This window comes from Mustela putorius, unplaced genomic scaffold, assembly GCF_011764305.1.
Source record: "Mustela putorius furo isolate JIRA1106 unplaced genomic scaffold, ASM1176430v1.1 tig00000867_pilon_pilon_pilon, whole genome shotgun sequence".
NCBI classification, from domain to species: Eukaryota; Metazoa; Chordata; class Mammalia; order Carnivora; family Mustelidae; genus Mustela; species Mustela putorius.
Genome location: NW_025421501.1, coordinates 3160915 through 3178886, shown reverse-complemented (window position 1 = coordinate 3178886; position 17972 = coordinate 3160915). Strand labels below are relative to the sequence as shown.

Sequence of the window (17972 nt, the reverse complement as noted above, 5' to 3'; positions counted from 1 at the left end):
CAGGTCCCTCTCCCTTACCACGGGGCTGGAGAGGGTCTCACTCTGAGGATTTTCTCTGAGGAGTGCCTGTCTTCTGAGGTCTTGATTGCCATAGGCTTCTAATCATGCAATGCTGCTGGAAAAGGCTTTCCCATCCCAAGGCACCATGTTTGAATGCATTGAACTTGGGGAAACAGAGCTGAAAGGTGATGAAAACAGGTTCCTGATGACTTTGGAACCTCCCGGTCTCCTGGCTGAAAGCCAGCTCGAATGCATCCTTACACTATCCAGTTAGTCAAGCCAATAAATTTGTTCTTTTGCTTAAGCGAGTGGTGGGGTTAGGGCAGGGGAGAGATGACACCCAGGTGAATTAGCTCCCCTTATTCCCCTGCCCCTGCTCCGCCCTGGGAAGATGTATATTCTCCAGAGAGAGCAGGTCCCATTCATTGCCCCCTGCTTTCTTTAAGAGGGAAGGCCACCAAAGGCAGAGGTGTTTGCCCGGATGGCATGGGGCCACGTTTGTAAGAACAGCGCCCACAGGGGAAGGCCAGCTCTTAACTGCATGGCCACAGGCCCTTACTTAGTGATCTGTTGTTAGAAAGGCAAAGTCTGGGGCGCTTGGGTGGCTCAGTGGGTTGAAGCCTCTGCCTTCGGCTCGGGTCATGATCCCAGGGTCCTGGGATTGAGCCCTGCATCGGGCTCTCTGCTCCGCGGCGAGTCTGCTTCCTCCTCTCTCTGCCAGCCTCTCTGCCTCCTTATGATCTCTGTCTGTCAAATAAACAAACAAAATCTTAAAAAAAAAAAAAAAAGGCAAAGTCTGCATATGAGGGGGGACTCAGTGTCCCCAAGGCTCTGCAGACTCATGCTGTTTCCTAAGTAAAGCCCCCGTGCCGTGTAAGAGATACTTGGCTAAATCTCACCCTTATACTCATCTAGTATAATCGCAATAAACCTCCACCTCGTGGCAGTGACTAAGCTCAGCCCCGATGACTACAGTTCTTGCGGAGAGCAGATAGGACCCATGTTGCTTGTTTACCTTCATGAATTCCTTCCCTGTTTTTACAGGCACGGCTCATCGTCACTGGGATGTGCAGACCATCCAAAGTAGCCGGACACGTGGACCTCAGGTTTTAGGAGGGTGCGCATAATTCTGGAATTCTCTGAATTCAAAACTAGGTATGAAAAAATGGGAATTTCAGCCAACAACCAGAGGCTTGGAGGTTTAGGTGCTTCATCTCTGAGAACGTTTTCACTCAGCTCACAAGAACTGCCTGCTTTGAAAGGTTTCCTGAGCTAGCCTGACTTCCCCATCCCACCTAGAACATGCCACAGCCCACAGGTTATGGCAAGTGAGGGGCCCTGAGGCTTCGAGGCAAACTCACCTTTGAAGGCAGACAAGCTTTTTTTTTCTTTTCTTTTTTTTTCCCCTTCTGTTTGATATCTCAGGTTTGAAAGAGCAACATGCTAGTCAGCCCATGTTTTTAAATCCTTATGTTTTAGAGAGGTACAAATTAAGTATTCAGGATCCGGTAGGAGAGAAGTGATTTTGCAGTGTGTGTGTGTGTGTGTGTGTGTGTGTGTGAGAGAGAGAGAGAGAGAGAGAGAGAGAGGGAGAGAGAGAGAGAGAGGGAGGGAGGGAGAGGGAGCAGGGAGGGGTGGGGTGGGGGGAGCCTGTCAGAAGCCTTGGAGCCCGCCTGCTTCCTGAGTGAAGCTTTGCTCAGATGCTCACTGCCTGGGCCCCTTGAGTGTGGTTTTCCTCCCCGGCCAGCACCAAACCCCAGAATAGTGCGGCTGACTTGCTGATTGAGGTCAGCAGCTCCCCGGAGGCACGAGAAGCCAGAGCCTTTGCAGTAAGTACATAGTTGGTTATTATTTAAGATGGGGATGGAAAATCTTAGAAGAATAGCTCTCTCTGGGGGAAGAGGTTCTTCTGCTTTAAGTATAATGTCTAACATACCCAGTGAACCCTGATATGACTAAGGCCTGATTAATACATTTTTGTGTATGTGATTCATGGACTAGATCATTGAATGCTACATTCATGCTTTGGGGGGGCTAAAAATGAATTTGAAACTCGTCTTCTTGATATCTTGAAAAAAATAGCCTTTTTTTCCCCTGCCTGTTACTTTTTTCATCTTGCACAGTAAGGATCATTAATGCTGACTTTAATATATAGAGTCTGGGGGAAAAGAAATCCTCCCTGTGGGTACTAATTATTAGTGCTATGGAGGTCTGTTTTCACAACCAAAGTGAATAGGGCTGCTTCTGTGCATTCTTTTCAGCAAGTGTGGGACAGAGAACCACCCACTTGACTGGTTCTTAGGCCCCCGAAAAGTTCTAGAGCCCTCTGCCCTTGAAGGTGAGCACTGTGGAGTGTGCCCTCCCATCTTGCAGAGGGCCTGATAATGTCCCAGAGCTTAATATCTGGGCCAAACATTGTGCTCATGAGGCCTAGATGGCAGAACTTCAAAGATGTGACAAAGATAGAGGCTTTTCTAGGAAGTTACTTATTATACGGTTTCTGTTTAGACAGTATTTTGCACTAACCCTCCCCTACCCCCCAGCCCCGTCCTCACCCCAGCCAAAGGCACAGGCTACTTTGAAATGTCTCTTCACCATTCTGTTTTTCTGGAAATGAAGTTTTTCGGGGTTTTTTGGATTTGTTTTTGTTTTTCCCTTTTTCCTCTGTCTTATTAGGACAAAATATTTAGCTCAGTAATGAAGGAAGTTGATGTTTTAAGTTTACTCAAACAATGTGATTTTCCTCACCTTGTTAGACTGCAAAAGGAAAAAAAAGACACCCATTCCCTGTTTCTGCTGCAGGACTCACTAATATGGCTCCGTTTTGTTCCTTTACTACTGGGCTCCACAGACGATGTGTCTTTACAGGGTTCTAGTGGAGAGTAGATGTTTCACTTCCTTTAATCTTCCCTTCGCCAAGTGGGTTTACAAGTAATTGTTGTCTAAGCAGAAGAAACCCACAAAAGTAGGGAGAGCACGAAACTAACCATACTAAACTTTCAAGTGGAAACAGACACTATGTGTGAAGTAGCTTCCTCATTTCAGTCCCCCCGCCCCCCACGTAAACACGTTTACACTTTGCCATGTGACAAAAATAACATTTTTGTTAGGTGATAGGCACAGCACTCAAGTTATCTCATTTGATTCTCAAAACACTCCTGCAAAGTGGCTGTATTTATGGTTTTCACTTTATAGGCAAGGAAACCGAGGCATAGAAAGGTTTTTATAACTCATTGGAGTGGCGCAGCTGGGATTGGGACTTGGGTCTTTCTAAATCCACAGTAAATTTAGAAATTAGGGAAAATAGTGACTCAATTCCACACCCTCAAACAACTTAAAATTTCTATATTTTTTTCTACTTGTACAACTGGATATTATATTGTAGGGTTTTTTTTTTTAAAAGTTATTAGCGTCACGATTATTTTTAATAATGTATAATGTTCTGGTCAGTGATTGTTTCATAAATTACTTAATATTCCCTGTTCTTGAAAATTGGGTTGTTTTCCCTTTTTTTGCTGTTTGTTTTCTTCCTATTATAAACGATATTTCAGGGGCCCCTGGCTGGCTCAGTCAGTAAAGCATGTGACTCTTGATCCTGGGGTTGTGAGTTCAATCCTCACGTTGAGTGCAGAGATTACTTAAAAATAAAATCTTTAAAAAAAAACTTCAGTAACTACATTGTCCATATGATTTCCCCCAGGTTTCTGGATCATTTCTGTAGAGTAGATTCTCAGACATGGGATTACTAGATAAAAGGGACATGAACATTTATTTTAACAGTGCTGAATTACTCTCTATCAACACTCTGTGTGAGGTCCCCCTTTGATTTCATCCATTTCACCAAGGACAGTATCATTTTAAAAAATAGACAAAACAGGGGCACCTGGGTGGCTCAGTGGGTTAAGTCTCTGCCTTTGGCCCAGGTCATGATCCCAGGGTTCTGGGATTGAGCCCCACATCGGGCACTCTGCTCAGTGGGGAACCTGCTTCCCTCTCTCTCTCTCTGCCTGCCTCTCTGCCTACTTGTGATCTCTGTCTGTCAATAAATAACTAAAAATCTTTTTTTTTTTAAAGATTTTTATTTATTTGACAGAGAGAGAGATCACAAGTTGACAGAGAGGCAGGCAGAGAGAGGGGGGAAGCAGGCTCCCCACTGAGCAGAGAGCCCGATGTGGGGCTCGATCCCAGGACCCTGGGACCATGACCTGAGCCGAAGGCAGCGGCTTAACCCACTGAGCCACCCAGGCGCCCCCAATAAATAACTAAAAATCTTTTTAAAAAATAGACAAAACAGAAGCTTTTTGTAATTTTGCATTTCTTTTAATATAATTGAGTTGAATTGTTTTTTCACATTGGTTTATAAGTTATATTTTCTCTATTGCTCATCTGTTAGGATTTTAATGGTTTTTTTTTTTTTTTTGCTAATTTATATATCTTTTTGATAAGATTTATTTGGCATACTTTTGTCAGTTATTTTTCCCAGCCTACTGGTCACCTTTTCAAAACGAATTTTTAAAAATGCAACCATTTAACATTTTCACATAGTCCAAATTGTCCTTTTTTCCCCCTTGATTCTTCTTACCTTAGAGACCTGTTATCCTCTTTTAAGGGATTTTTTTTTCCTTCTAGTTTGTATTTGGGTGGATGATGTGAAAAGTGGGCTCAAACTGACTTAAAATAATGCCAAACAGTTTTTCCAACATCATTTATGAGAAATCTTTGTGTTCTCTAGTTCCTCAGCTTTTCTGTTAAAAGATTTTTCTGTGTTATCTGTTTGATCTATAACAGCTGTTTCTGTGCCATTATCTCATTGTATTAATTTTTTGGAAAGATTTTATTTATTTATCTGACAGAGAGAGAGATCACAAGTAGGCAGAGAGACAGGCAGAGAGAGAAGGGGGGTGGAGAGCAGGCTTCCTGTTGAGCAGAGAGCCTGATGCAGGGCTCAATCCCAGGACCCTGAGACTATGACCTGAGCCAAAGGCAGAGGCTTAACCCATCGAGCCTCCTAGGCACCCCACATTTTATTAATTTTTGTTGCTTTTGTGATATATACAGACGACGTTGTTGTAGAGTCAACATGAAGTACTGACTACGAGTGTGGACTCAGGAGGCAGGCTGCTAAGTCCTAACTTATGTGTCCCTTGGTTTTATTATTTGTAAAATGGGGATAGTAATAGATAATTTCCACTATGTGGGTTGTTAGGGTGAGGAAACAAAAGCTAAATTAAAAAAAAAACACTGGAAACAGTATTTGATGTATATACATATGTGTAGAGAATATTTGATGCATACATGTATGTATTTTATGCACACAAATGTACAGTATGTATTTTATATAATATGTATTAAGAAATATAGATCATATATTTTCTTATGTAGAATCAAATGTGTCCTTCTTTCTCTATTTGGGTTAAGACAAACTTTCACACTTTCTTGGGAGATGGAGAAAGAACATTTGACTCAATATGTGTTAAGAAACTTGGTACATTGAAAGATAGGCAAGTAACAAAGATACACATGCAAAACACACACCACAGAGGATTACTACCCATTATAAATAAAGAATTCCCATGAATCAATTAGCAAAAGACAAATACGTAAAGAAAAACCAGGCAAGGACAGTTTATAAATAGGCAAGTTATATTTATTTTTATAAATAAGTAATTCGTAGGAGAAGAAATATAGCTGATCAGTAAACATATCAAGTTCTATCATGTTCAATGTCAGTAAGTACCATGGAAATGCAAATTCAAATACTAATGAAATATTGCCCTTGCAACAGATTGGCAAAAATTGAAAATAGGTTATCCGGTGTCAAAGAGAACATATGTAAGATGGGCATTGGCAGTCACAAGTGTAAGGAACAAGAATTAATAAAGCTTTTTGTATGGCAATTTTGCAAAATCTACCAAAATGTAAAATAACCTTTAATGTATCTCAGAACAATTCTGTACAATTTCAAGTAAGCATATACAAGTGTGATCATATTTACATTTAAAATTTCATTATTTATATTAAGAAACCTGAACTCTCAGGGCACCTGGGTGCCTTGGTCAGTTACTAATCCGACTCTTGATTTCGGCTCAGGTCATGATCTCAGGATTGTGAGATCAAACCCATCATCGGGCTTGGCCCTGGGCCCGGAGCTTGCTTAAGATTCTCTCTCCCTCACCTCTGCCCCCCCACCACTTGCATGTGTGCTCTTGTTCTCTCAAAAAAATAAGAAACTTAAATTGCCTATTTTTAAAATTTGTATGTATATAAAAATTCATCTTAAAAAAGTAGTGGGTGTATAATATCAAGCTGTTTACTATGGGAAGTAGAATTAAGGGCAAGGTCTCTCACCTTTTGCTTTGTATATTTCTATGTTTGAATTTTTCTGTAAGTCTGTATTTGTGTATTATTTGTGTAAGATAGATAGAAGACAGACAGGCATCGTTCCACGCCCATAGGCAAGAAAATTTTAGGGAGCAGAACCCCAGGTGTAGAGGTCTACAACTGGGAAAGTACAAGACAAATTTTAGGAAGCGTGAGCATTTGGGTGGCAGTGTTTTCATATTCTTTACAGGTTTTAACTTATGTTTTAGGAAAAGAAGCAAGGAACTTGTTGAGAAAACTCAACCTGAGAGGCTTCATTGCTGAGCTCTGACCTCTAAGCAGCTTCCCTCTCTGTTTTCCTGCTGTTTGCAGGGGGTCCACACTTGGGTGGCTCATAGACACTACCCCAGACACACTGTGCCTCTCCCCTTCCTGTGTTCCTGTTTATTTCTTATTTTATTTTATTTTTAAAGGTTTATCTATTTGGGGGAGCATGGGGGAAGGGGTACAGGGAAAGGGAGAGAGAAAATCCCCAGCAGACCCCCTGCCAAGCATGGAGCCCAACATGGGGCTCAGTCTCACCACCCTGAGATCACAACCTGAGCCGAAATCAAGAGTCGGACATTTAACCGACTGAGCCACCCAGCCGCTCCCCTTTATCTGTATTTTCAAAAGGTTCATCTGACCTTCATAATCGCCATTCATCTAGTTACTCGCCCAGAAGATACCTAGCACCTAGTCCCAGCCAGGCGGTGCACGCGGCCCTGCGGAGACAACGGTGAGCAGGAGAGGGAAGGCACCAGCCCTGTGGGAGCAGCAAACCCACTAACCAATTACTCATCCCCAGTCATGAGCGTTGCTAGGAAGCTACCAGATAAGGAGAGTAATAGCTGAGAGCCCATTTAGAGGGATGCTCAGGAGGGGGCAAGCAGAGGGGGCTATTCTAAGAAAAACACAGGTGGGGACTGCCCCCCCAACCCCCTCCCACATCCAGCCATTTGGAAGCCTGTGATGGTTCCATCACTCCAGCTCTCCCATTCTGTCTCCTTCTCTCCATTCCTCCTGCCGTTTCCTTTCTCCTTTTACTGGGACCACCATTCCTCAGACTGTAGTCCTCCAAATTCCCTTTTCTCATCGTTTTTGCCATAGCCAACTGCCATGGCTTACTTATCAAATTTCCTAAAACTGACATCACTAACATATTTTAAAAGGAAACTTGTTGACTCCCTTGAGTAAATGAGAAATCGCGAAAACAAAATAAAGCCAACTCTACAAACTGAAATGAAAATTTACCGGTAACGAAGGCAGAACTCTGTCACCTGGTCCGTAAGGCTAACAAGGTCGCTTTGATCACAAAGGGATGCCGTTCATGGAAGAAGCATGTATTAGGTTTAGATATTTAGCCAGTAGAAAAGGACTCTTGTCTATGATGACTTTGTTAGCCAGTAGATTTCAGGACAAGGGCGCTGCAAGAAACAGATGGGAGAAGGAGACTGGAGAGCAGTGATTTATTGTATACTCCCAAGGGTGAGGTGAACTGGGGACACGTGACAGCCAGGGAGACAGAGGGTCACCCTTCGAGACAGCCCTTGGAGGCACACCTGGAGCTGCGACAAGGGGCCACCTCCTAATGAGGAGAGCCTAACTCGTCTCGCCCTGGAAAGAGTCCGCAGAGCTGCTGGGGAGGATTTTTACAGGAGATATAGGTCAAGATCCTAGGGGGATGGTCTGGGTTGTGAATAAAAGTCTTCATTGAGTCTGGGGGCTGGAGAACTTCGCTAGTGTACCCACTGCCTGGGGGGACCTGTCCTCGGGCTCACCGATGAGCTTCAAGGGTTTCGGGAGTCCTGGCTTCCCCAGTGCTACCTAGAGCCCTCGCTGGCTGGAAGGAGCCCGCCTGCAGTGGGATGTGCTCAGTGGCTTGTGTGAATAGGTTTGGGCTGCTGAGCACCTGGGTGGGGATCTCCTTGGCCACCACCAGGCCCTCCTCGAGGCCCTGCTGTCCAGCCTGGTGTCTTGAGGCTCTTGCTTGCTCTCATCCCCTCGGGTCCCTCACCACTTGCTCCCCACCTCCTGCCAGGGCATCTCTTTCCCTTGCCTGACTGTTCCTGCTGCCTGTGGATGTCCTCTGCCCCTTTGCCCCTAGCTAGTGCCTCTTATCTTTCCTCGTGGAGCCTTCTCAGGCTGTCCCCCCTGGCTTGGCCATACCCCCCTCCCACAATAAGCTCTGAGAGCACACTGTGACTCTCTACAGTAGCTTTCACAGTGGAGATCTTCTATTTTGGGAGCCATATGGTCATCCCCTGCTCTAGACCATGAACCTCCCGGTGAGCAGGAATTATGTCTGTGTTTGCTCATCCCGGTGTGGCGTGCCTCCCTGAGAGGCAGTAGGTGCTCCAAGAGGGTTTGCTGAGGGGAACAAATGAATGAAATAGTCCCCAGCTATTTGACTGTGTGAAGGAGTGAATTCACTATCCCTTGGGGCCTGACTTTGCTATTCCAATGCAGTGACTGGCAGGGAATGAAGGGGAGTAGCAGGAGAGAAGGCTGGGGGAGTGGGGACTGCAGGCAGGGGCTGTGGATTAGATTCCAAGGGATATGGGGCCCCACTGGAGGACTTTAAGCAGACAAGTGATGGGACATGGTCACTGTTTCAAATGGAGCACTACAGATAGGGGTGAGCAAAAAAGTTAGAACAAGATCCGAGCGGATTTGGGGTCTATCTTGACCATACAGCCAATGCATATGGCCATTGTAGTTGGCAGAATCCCCTTACTTGTTGCTCTGATCAGTGCCCTTTCCATGAAAGAGCTGCAGTTCAGTCCTGAGTTTCATGTGTTAAAATACAAATAGAACTTAAAAATTAACAAATGGTTGCTGTCCCCAAAAGCCACCACAGCAGCTCCGTGGCTCACGTGCTCCAGTTGGGACACACAATGGTCTTGGCTTCCAACCCCACAGGGACTGCCTCGGGAATGCGTGGTCCCGCCAGCCCGTTGTCTCCTTCAGGCACGGACCCCGTCACACACGGAAGAGGCACACTGGGCTACAGAGGAAAGGCGACACCCCTTAACCTGGCTTTTGGGACCTCCACAGTCTGCTGCCAACCCTATTTCCAGGGCTGTTTTGCTCTACTTGCCACACCACTTATCCCCTGCAGCCAAACCAAACCACTCTAGAACATCGACCCCGTGATTGTGTCCTCCTTCCTGCCTTTGGCTCTGTTTGTCCCTGGAATGCTCTTTCTGCCACAAAGGGTCCCAGAGTCGGGGCCTTGAACACAGAGGTTAATTTCCTCATAGTTCTGGAGGCTAGAAGCCTGAGATATAGGTGGCGGCCATGTTGGTTCTTTCTGAGGCCTCTCTCCTTGGCTTGTGGATGGCCATGTTTGCCCTGTGTCCTCATGCGGTCTTCCCTCGGTGTGTGTCTGTGTCCCCGTTTTCTCCTCTTGAAAGGACACCACTCTCTGGCCAGAGGGCTCACCCCAGCGACCTCCTTTTGCCTCAGTCACCACTTCACAGGTCCTGTCTCCAGATACAGTCAGGGTGAGGTCCTGGGGGTGAGGACTTCAACACAGGATTGGGGGAGGCACATTTAGTTCCTAACAAGAGTCTGGCTCCAATACCACTTTGTCCTCAAGCATTCGTAGCCCTTTCATTTCCCCTGTTCTCACACATCATAGCCCTTTGGCAGACTTCTAACACTCTGTCCTTTGGTACTCATTCATTCATTCCTTCATTCACTCGAGCAGTCGGTCATTCACTAGAAACACCTGGAAACACTTCCTGAGCTCCTTCTGTGGGCCAGAGATGTGCTCAATGCTGGCAATCCAGAGCTGAAAACATGGTGCCCAGCCTGCATCCTTAGTGGACAGACAGACAATTAGATCAGCTGTGACAATGTGACACAGTGTGACAGATGCTGAGGCTTAAGGAGGGGGCATCCGATCCAGCGCTGGAAGCGGAGCCAATGGAACTTACTAGGTCAGGGGACGCTTCCACTGAGCTCGGCGTGGTGAATGGGAGTTAAGAGGCTGAGGGAGTGGGGTGAGTGTCGCACCCGGAAAGGACGGTGAGTGGGAAGGCTGGGAGTTGCAGGGGCCCGCGGTGCTTCCAAGGAGCTGCAAGCCATCCATTGTGGGAGCAAGTGTCTGCAGTGGGCGTGCGAGAGAGTGGGCGAGGTGGGGCCGGGGGTGGGCACGGGGGTGCAGGAAGCCTGGCATGTGGCACTGGGGCTCTCTCCTGAAAGGGGTGGTGGTGGAAGGGGAAGGACTTGAGCAGGCTGTGGTTTAGAAAGCCTGCTAGCATCGTGGTGGCAGACGGTGGCCTGACTCTAGGTAGGGAAACCAGGAGTAATTCCTCCGATCCCCATGAAGATGCAAAGTGTGGAACTAAGAGGCAGGAGAAGATCCTGGAGAGCTTTGGCAATCTGAGGGGCAGAACTTGGTGACTAACCAAGGACAGTGAGAGGGCCATCACTGGGTCCCTAGATTCTGAGTCTCGGCAAATGATCCCGTTTTGAATGTGCGATTTGATGACTTGGGCTAAATGAGCACACCCATGGGACCGCCACTACAATCAAGATATGGAGCCTTCAGGGCACCTGGGTGGCTCAGTGGGTTAAGCCTCTGCCTCTGGCTCGGGTCGTGATCTCAGGATCCTGGGATCGAGCCCCGCATCGGGCTCTCCGTTCGGTGGGAAGCCTGCTTCCCCCTCTCTCTCTGCCTTTCTCTCTGCCTGCTTGTGATCTCTCTCTCTGTTAAATGAATACATAAACATATATATATATAAAAGAAGCACTCATAAAATATATTTACAAAAAAAAAAAAAAGATATGGAGCCTTCCCGTCACTCGCAAAATTCCCTTTGTGGCCCTTTACAGGAAGTCCGGGTTCCAACCCTATCCCAACCCCGTGGCACCCAGCAAACGCCGACCAGCTTTCTATCACCTTACGTTATTTTCGGTGTTTCTAGCATTTCACATCCGTGGAACCACACACTATGTAGTGCTTGGTGTCCAGTTCTTTGATTCAAGACAATGCTTTTGAGATTCCTCCTCGTCATTCTGTGTGTGTGTCATTCATTCCTTTTTATTGATAGGTATGGGATGTATTAGTTTGATGATCTCTTCACACCTGTGTGTGTGTGTGTGTGTGTGTGTGTGTGTGTGTGGCAGTGGTACCTCTATGTTTATGGGACCAGATCTTCAAGAGCTGCATTTTTTAATCATCCACCTGTAGGTGAGTCTTTGGCCTTCTGACCATTTAGGAAGGTTAAGTTCCAGGCTTGACTGATCAGAGTCACACTGGGAGCTCATTAAAAATTGATAAGCAGGACTCAACTTTGGTGGGTTGAGTCAGGACCCCATGCATGTGTGCTTTTAACCAGCCTTGAAGGTAATTTTGATCAGCCTTGTGACTCTTGTGCAAATAGTACCCATGGAGTTATAATCTCACCAGTCCTGTTGGCTCATCACTGAGAGGCCTGGGTATTATTCTGGATATTATCCTTCCTGGGTGTTGATCACATCAACTTTACCTGCCACAGGTCACCCTCGCCATTGATTTTTTTCACTAATTCACCAAAAGGCATCAATCTAGACACCGTGCATAATTGCAAAAGCGATTCAAACTTGGCACTTAAAATTAGTTAGAGATAAGTGATATTGACACACACGATCATACATAAACAGCATTGATAATGTAAGAGGCACACACATAAAGTGCTTGGAATTTAGAGGTACATGAAATAATTTCCATCTTTTTGTGCGTGTCAGGAGGCAGTTGTCAAATACGGTTACAGGAAAAGGTAACATCTGATCTGGGTCTTGAAGGATGGGTAAGATTTGTGCCTAAGGGGGTTGAGGGTAGGAAAAGCAGACCTGGCAGAGGGAACAGAAAGAAAACAAGAAGAAAGGCTGGGAGGTGGGCAAGGTGCATGCTGCTGAGGGCCTGGAAAGCCACCTTGACTGGAGCTTGGATAGCATAAGGTTGGCAAGGTAGGCATGGCCCAGCACAAGGGGAGCCTTCGATTACATTCATTCAGCTCACTTGAGCTTTAACAAATACACGTGTAGCCACTGCCACAATCAGGACTTACAACCCTTCTCTCACCCCCAAAATTTCCTTCTACTGCTTTATCGTCAGCCCCTCTGATGTGTGCTTTCTAAAACACTGAACAATTAATTCTGATACTCTTTTCCTGGAGATAGCATCACATCGTGCAGGTTAAGACCTCAGTCCCAGAAGTCTGCCCCCATCCCTCCCTCACTCCCAGTTCAGGCCAATCACAAGTCCAGCTTGGAGGTTCCCACAACCCCCTCCTCAGGTTCAGTTAATTTGCTAGAGCGGCTCACAGAACTCAGAAAAACATTTATGGACTTTTACCAGCTCCTTATGAAAGGTTTAATAAAGAATGTAGATGGGGGCGCCTGGATGGCTCAGTGGGTTAAGCCACTGCCTTCAGCTCAGGTCGTGATCTCAGTGTCCTGGGATCGAGCCCCGCATCGGGCTCTCTGCTCCACAGGGAGCCTGCTTCCCTTTCTCTCTCTCTCTGCCTGCCTCTCTGCCTACTTGTGATCTCTGTCTGTCAAATAAATAAATAAAATCTTAAAAAAAAAAAAAAAGAATGTAGATGAACAGCCCCCTGAAGAGGATATAGTGTGAGTTCTCAGGCCATGATAACCACTGCTCTGTTTTCTATCCCTGTAGAGATGCCTTTTCCAGAATGTCACATAAAAGGAATCATACAGTAGTAACCTTTTAAGCTTGGCTTCTTTCACTTAGCATAATGAATTTATAATTCTTCCTTTTTTTTTTTTCTTTGTGCATGTCATTCAGTACATGGACATACCACAGCTTATCCACTCACCACTGAAGGACAGGCAGGTTATTTCAAATTCTCACTATTATGAACCAGGCCATTTTTTTTTAAGATTTTTTTTATTGACCTATTTGATAGACAGAGAGAGATCACAAGTAGGCAGAGAGGCAGGCAGAGAGAGAGGAAGGGAAGCAGGCTCCCTGCTGAGCAGAGAGCCCGATGTGGGGCTCGATCCCAGGACCCTGAGATCATGACCTGAGCTGAAGGCAGAGGCTTAAACCACTGAGCCACCCAGGCGCCTGAACCAGGCCATTTTGAACATTCATATTACAAATGTTTGTGTGAACACAAGTCTTTATTTCTCTTGGATAAATGCTGAGGAGTGGGACCACTAAATTGTCTAAGTGCAGATTTAATTTTATAAGAAATGACTACACTGTTTTGCAAAGAATCTGTACCATTTTGCATTTCTGCCAGCAATGAATGAGAGTTCCAGTTGCTCCAAATCCTTGCTAGTACTTGATACAGTTTTTATTGCATTATTTACTTTCTAGCCATTCTTCTAGGTGTGTAGTAGTATCTCCTTGTGGTTTCATTTTGCATTTACTTAATGACTAATGGTGTTGAGCATCTTTTCATGTGCTCTTTTCCCATTCCAAAAATAGCTTCTTTGGTAAAATGTTGAAATCTTTGCCCATGTTTTTGTTGAGTTCTGTGTTTTGTTACTGTTGAGTTGGGCAAGTTTTTCATAAATTCAGGAATCAAGTCCTTCATTTTGTGTGTGTGTGTGTGTGTGTTCTGCAGATGCTTTTCTTCTAATCTGTGGCTCGTCTTTTCATTTTCTTGATAATGTCTTTGGAAGAGGTGAAGTTTTAAATTGTGGTGAAGTTTAACTTATCAGGTTTTTTTTTTTTTTCATTTATCTTATGGATCATGCTTTTAGTGTTGTATCTAGGAAATCTTTGCTGAACATAACATCACAAAGATTCTCTCCTCTTTTCCTCTAGTACTTTTCTAGTTCTGCTTGGGTTTCATATTTAGGTCATGGTTCATCTTTAACCAGCAGTTATTATGGGCCAAACCCTGGGCCCAGAACCGGGGGATCACAGAGGCATAGGAAAGAGTCTTTTGCTCGAGTGTCATCTAGGCTGGGGAACTGGGCATGGGGGAGAAAGTCAACAGAATGTGAAGCTCACATAAGGGGTGCTGTGGACTCTCACTGTGCTGGGGAAGCAGGACTATTTGCTGGACAAGGGGCCGGAAGCTGGGTTTTAGAAGGACTGTCAGAGTTGGGCTGAGAGTGGGATCCGGGGCAGGCAGCCCACTGGTCTGGGCGTGGAGTGGCCTTGGGGAGGCCTGGAGAACAGACGATCCATAGCCAGCAGCCATCGCCACGCTGGGTCTGAGCACTAGGCACCTCGAAGGAGTGGGCAGAGCACGGAGTGGGCAGAGCACGAACTGTGCCTTACTCTGAAACAAAGAGAAGGCGGGGGGCCACGTTACCATTTGGCTCATGCTATGCTTTTTGAGGGACGGGGATGGTCTTTCTTCCCTGAACACAACTGTAGCACAAAGCCCTTCCTTCAGGGGCAGCTGTGGTGACCTCCCCTAACTGTCTCCAGCTCTCACCCTAGGGACAGAGCCAGGGGCCTTGGCTGCGGTGATGCTCCGCGTAGATTTCCTCCTGGGACTCGCGCAAGGGACACGTAATGACAGGGTGATCCCAGGAGCAGGCGGCAGCATGATCCCTCATATTCACGGCCATTGTACTTATTTCAAACACAATACCAGAAGCATGTCATGCTGGGGAAAAAGAGAGCATATTCCAGGCCTGAATAAATTAACCCTTCAAAGCACAGCGGTGGCTTTCATTAGCCAGCTGGCATTATGGGAAGATAGCTGAAGCCCGTGGGTTCGAAAAGAGTATTTCAGGAATGCGAAAGCAAGCAATCAGCTGCATTCAGTGATTTAACTTAATCCAGTAACAATAAGGAAATCCAGCTGAGTGACAGCCTCGCAGAGCCTCTGCGAAGGGACAGACTCTGCCTGTTACTCAGAGAGGGTGTCCACCAGGACTCGGGGGTAACTGGGGTGACAGTGCAGGCAAGAGTTAGCTCCTTGCCCCTTTGGAACCTGTGCAAGCTCTAGAAAATTTCTGTCTTTCCCTCATTTCTTGCCAGTGGCCCCCAGAAGGGCACCCAGACTTCTTTGAGGTTCAGCTGCTGCCCAGCCTCTCCCTTCTCCCTCCTCCACCCCAGGGCCAGCGCACTTTCCCCGGGATGCCGGCTGCCTGCAAGACCTCCCTCACTACCTGCCATGCTATGGGTACCTTGCCACAGCTCCTGGGGCCACACCGTTACCCCTCTGCTGCTACCACTGGTCCCTGCCACCACCATGGGTTTTTTGTTTTTTGGGTTTTTTTGTAGTTGGGAGGTACCAGACAGCCAAGAATTCACTACATCCCCCAAATACTCCATACAGTGGCAGACCTCAGAATTTCCGTGTTGCTTTAATGGTCCAATTCCTGCCTGTCTCCCTCATCCCTCATCCCTAGAGGGGTGTCAGGGACTGCCAGGGGGCCCTCCCTCACCGGCCTCCTGACAAGCCACCCCTGCTGGGCCCCAGCCTTCCGCGTGGTTGGGGTCCAGTGGAGACCTTGCTCTTCTGAACTCTGTAAGCTCTCATGACATAGGGCTACCTTCTCAGAATAAAGTCATCATCCTAGAAGATGCACTTCTACCTGTTGGGTGTCCTTTTTGGGTCTGTCAGCAGCCATGAAGACTCTGTCCACGTCAGAGGAGAAGACCACCATCGTTGAGCGAGAAACCAGATCCAGTCTTATTTTCCCCCTCTATATATAGTCTTTACTTGGCCAAGTTCAAAATTTACTTTGGTTTTTGGCTCAGTTGTCTCCCCGCCAAACACAAACACACACGGTGGCTTGGGCCCTCATCAGGAGACTCCCCTCCCTTGGTCTCCTGTGGGCACCCCGTCTCCGACGAGAGATGCAGATGAGTAGAGAGAAATGAGGAGAGCCGAACACACAACTTCCAAGAGGTAGAGAAATTCAGTGGTCACGATTAAAGCCCTGAAGGGGGAACGAACCCCTTGAGGAAGTCCTGTTGCCTCACTCACAGACCTCGCTGGCTGGAGAGCTTGCTCCCACCATGGGGGACGGTGATGTGGAGGAGGAACTACTGCCCCGAGTGCTCTTGCCTCTGAATCAGAAGTGGGGTGTGGGTGGGATGCCTCTACCACAACTCTTGGATGGGTAAGCCACTTTCTTAGCAAGGGGACACATGAGACGACCCTCTGTGGTTTCTCTTGTTGAGTCGCATTTGTAATATATGTAGTGGCTTGGTGCCCTCCCCCCTCCCGGGTCATGGTAGGGCAGGTGCACTGAGGTGTGTTGGTGGAGGGCACAGGATTCTGCTGGGTGGGTGGGGCAGTGTGCCCTGAGGTCCTTGCATTGTTCCTAGAGGAAGTAGAACAGAATGAGTCAGAGCTGGCCTGCCTGTTGCCTTGGGAGCTGTGTCCCAGACATCACGGGGCCTCACCCCTTGTCCCACCTGCCTTAGGGGCCCCACTCAGGAACAAAGATACAAAAAGAGGTTGGATAAGAGACGAGATACCTAGACTTGATCCTTTAAATGATTGGGTCCCTAAGTCTGTGGTTACTTCTGGCTACCACTAAGGCATCTAATATAATTTCATTTATTTTTATGTTTCAGTTAAGACATCTGAAATCTTAAACCATAAAAATGGAAAGGATTGTTTCTCTATTACTGTAAAACTAGGATGCATACCAAAAATTTTAAAAGGCTAACTTTCAGGAATAAGTCCAGGAAATGAGATGACGGGATAGGTGATTTTAGAGATTTGGTATTGAATAATCTTAGGAATTATTTCTCCAGCATGTTCTAAGTGATTGAGATGAATTTTTATAATGCTCATGCTTACACATCAACGTGAATAATATTTTCAAGGTAATGATGCTAGGAGGCATTATAGCCGTGTCAGTGGGGTTCTCAACCTGAAAGCAATTTTGGGATTGGATTTCTTTCCCACCGGTTTAAAAACTCGTGTATATGGAAAAAGCATGTCATTGCTTTATAATTCTGTCTTGTATTTGCCCATTAATTCAGCATGTACTCAGTGAATGATACCCATTTGCTAGGCCTTGTGCTACCCAATGAGGGACAGGCAGGGAGATGCCAGCACCCATTTCTTCAGTGAAAGTCAGAAAGATACAGAAGCTCACTAAAGCTTCAGTATCCTTTAGTGAGTGTTTATTGAGCACCAGCCACATGCCCCCCAGTGTAAAGGCTGCAGACCCCGTGATGAACAAGGATGGTAAAACCCCCTTGGCACTGAGCTTCCATAGTGGCAGAGGAAGGCAGATGATCAATGACCGTGACAGTCCTAGTTTGGTGAGGAAGGCTCGGAAGAAATGGATGGGGTGGGGAGGGGTGTGGCATGTAGTGGGAGAGCTACTCAAGAGAATGGAACGAAAACCTCCTAAGAGGCAGTGCTCTTGAGTACAGACCAACTGAGTGGAAGGGAGCCCACCATGTGAAGAGTTGGGAAAACCAGCCAAGTGGAGGGAGCAGAGAGTTCAGAGTTCTTTGTTGGGAACTCCCTGGTCACGTTCAAGGAGCTGGAAGCCATCTGTGGGTCGGAGCAGGTCAGAGCTTCGTGACTGAGGTGGGCCAGGCCTGGTGGCCAAGAGCCTGGATGGGGGGTACTGTTGAAGCCTCCAGGTGAGAGACCAGGATGGCTCAGGTGAGAGCAGATCATGGACAGGATATGGAAGTGCTGAAAGGGAGCCGC

General features: G+C 46.6%; 1 protein-coding gene across 9 annotated transcripts in view; it reads left to right on the top strand.

The window, feature by feature from the left end:
* The first annotated feature begins 1049 nt into the window (after positions 1–1049).
* SPECC1 (sperm antigen with calponin homology and coiled-coil domains 1) overlaps positions 1050–17972 on the top strand; it is a 221990-nt gene continuing 205067 nt past the window's right edge. For 5 of the 9 annotated variants that reach the window (XR_006608242.1, XM_045085435.1, XM_013049626.2 and 2 more), the window contains exon 1: positions 1683–1829. The gene's annotated coding sequence lies outside the window, so the exon portion shown is untranslated. Of the gene's footprint in view, positions 1156–1682; positions 1830–17972 lie in introns of those variants that run through there. The other 4 variants (XM_004779883.3, XM_045085438.1, XM_045085439.1 and 1 more) reach the window with 2 other exon arrangements.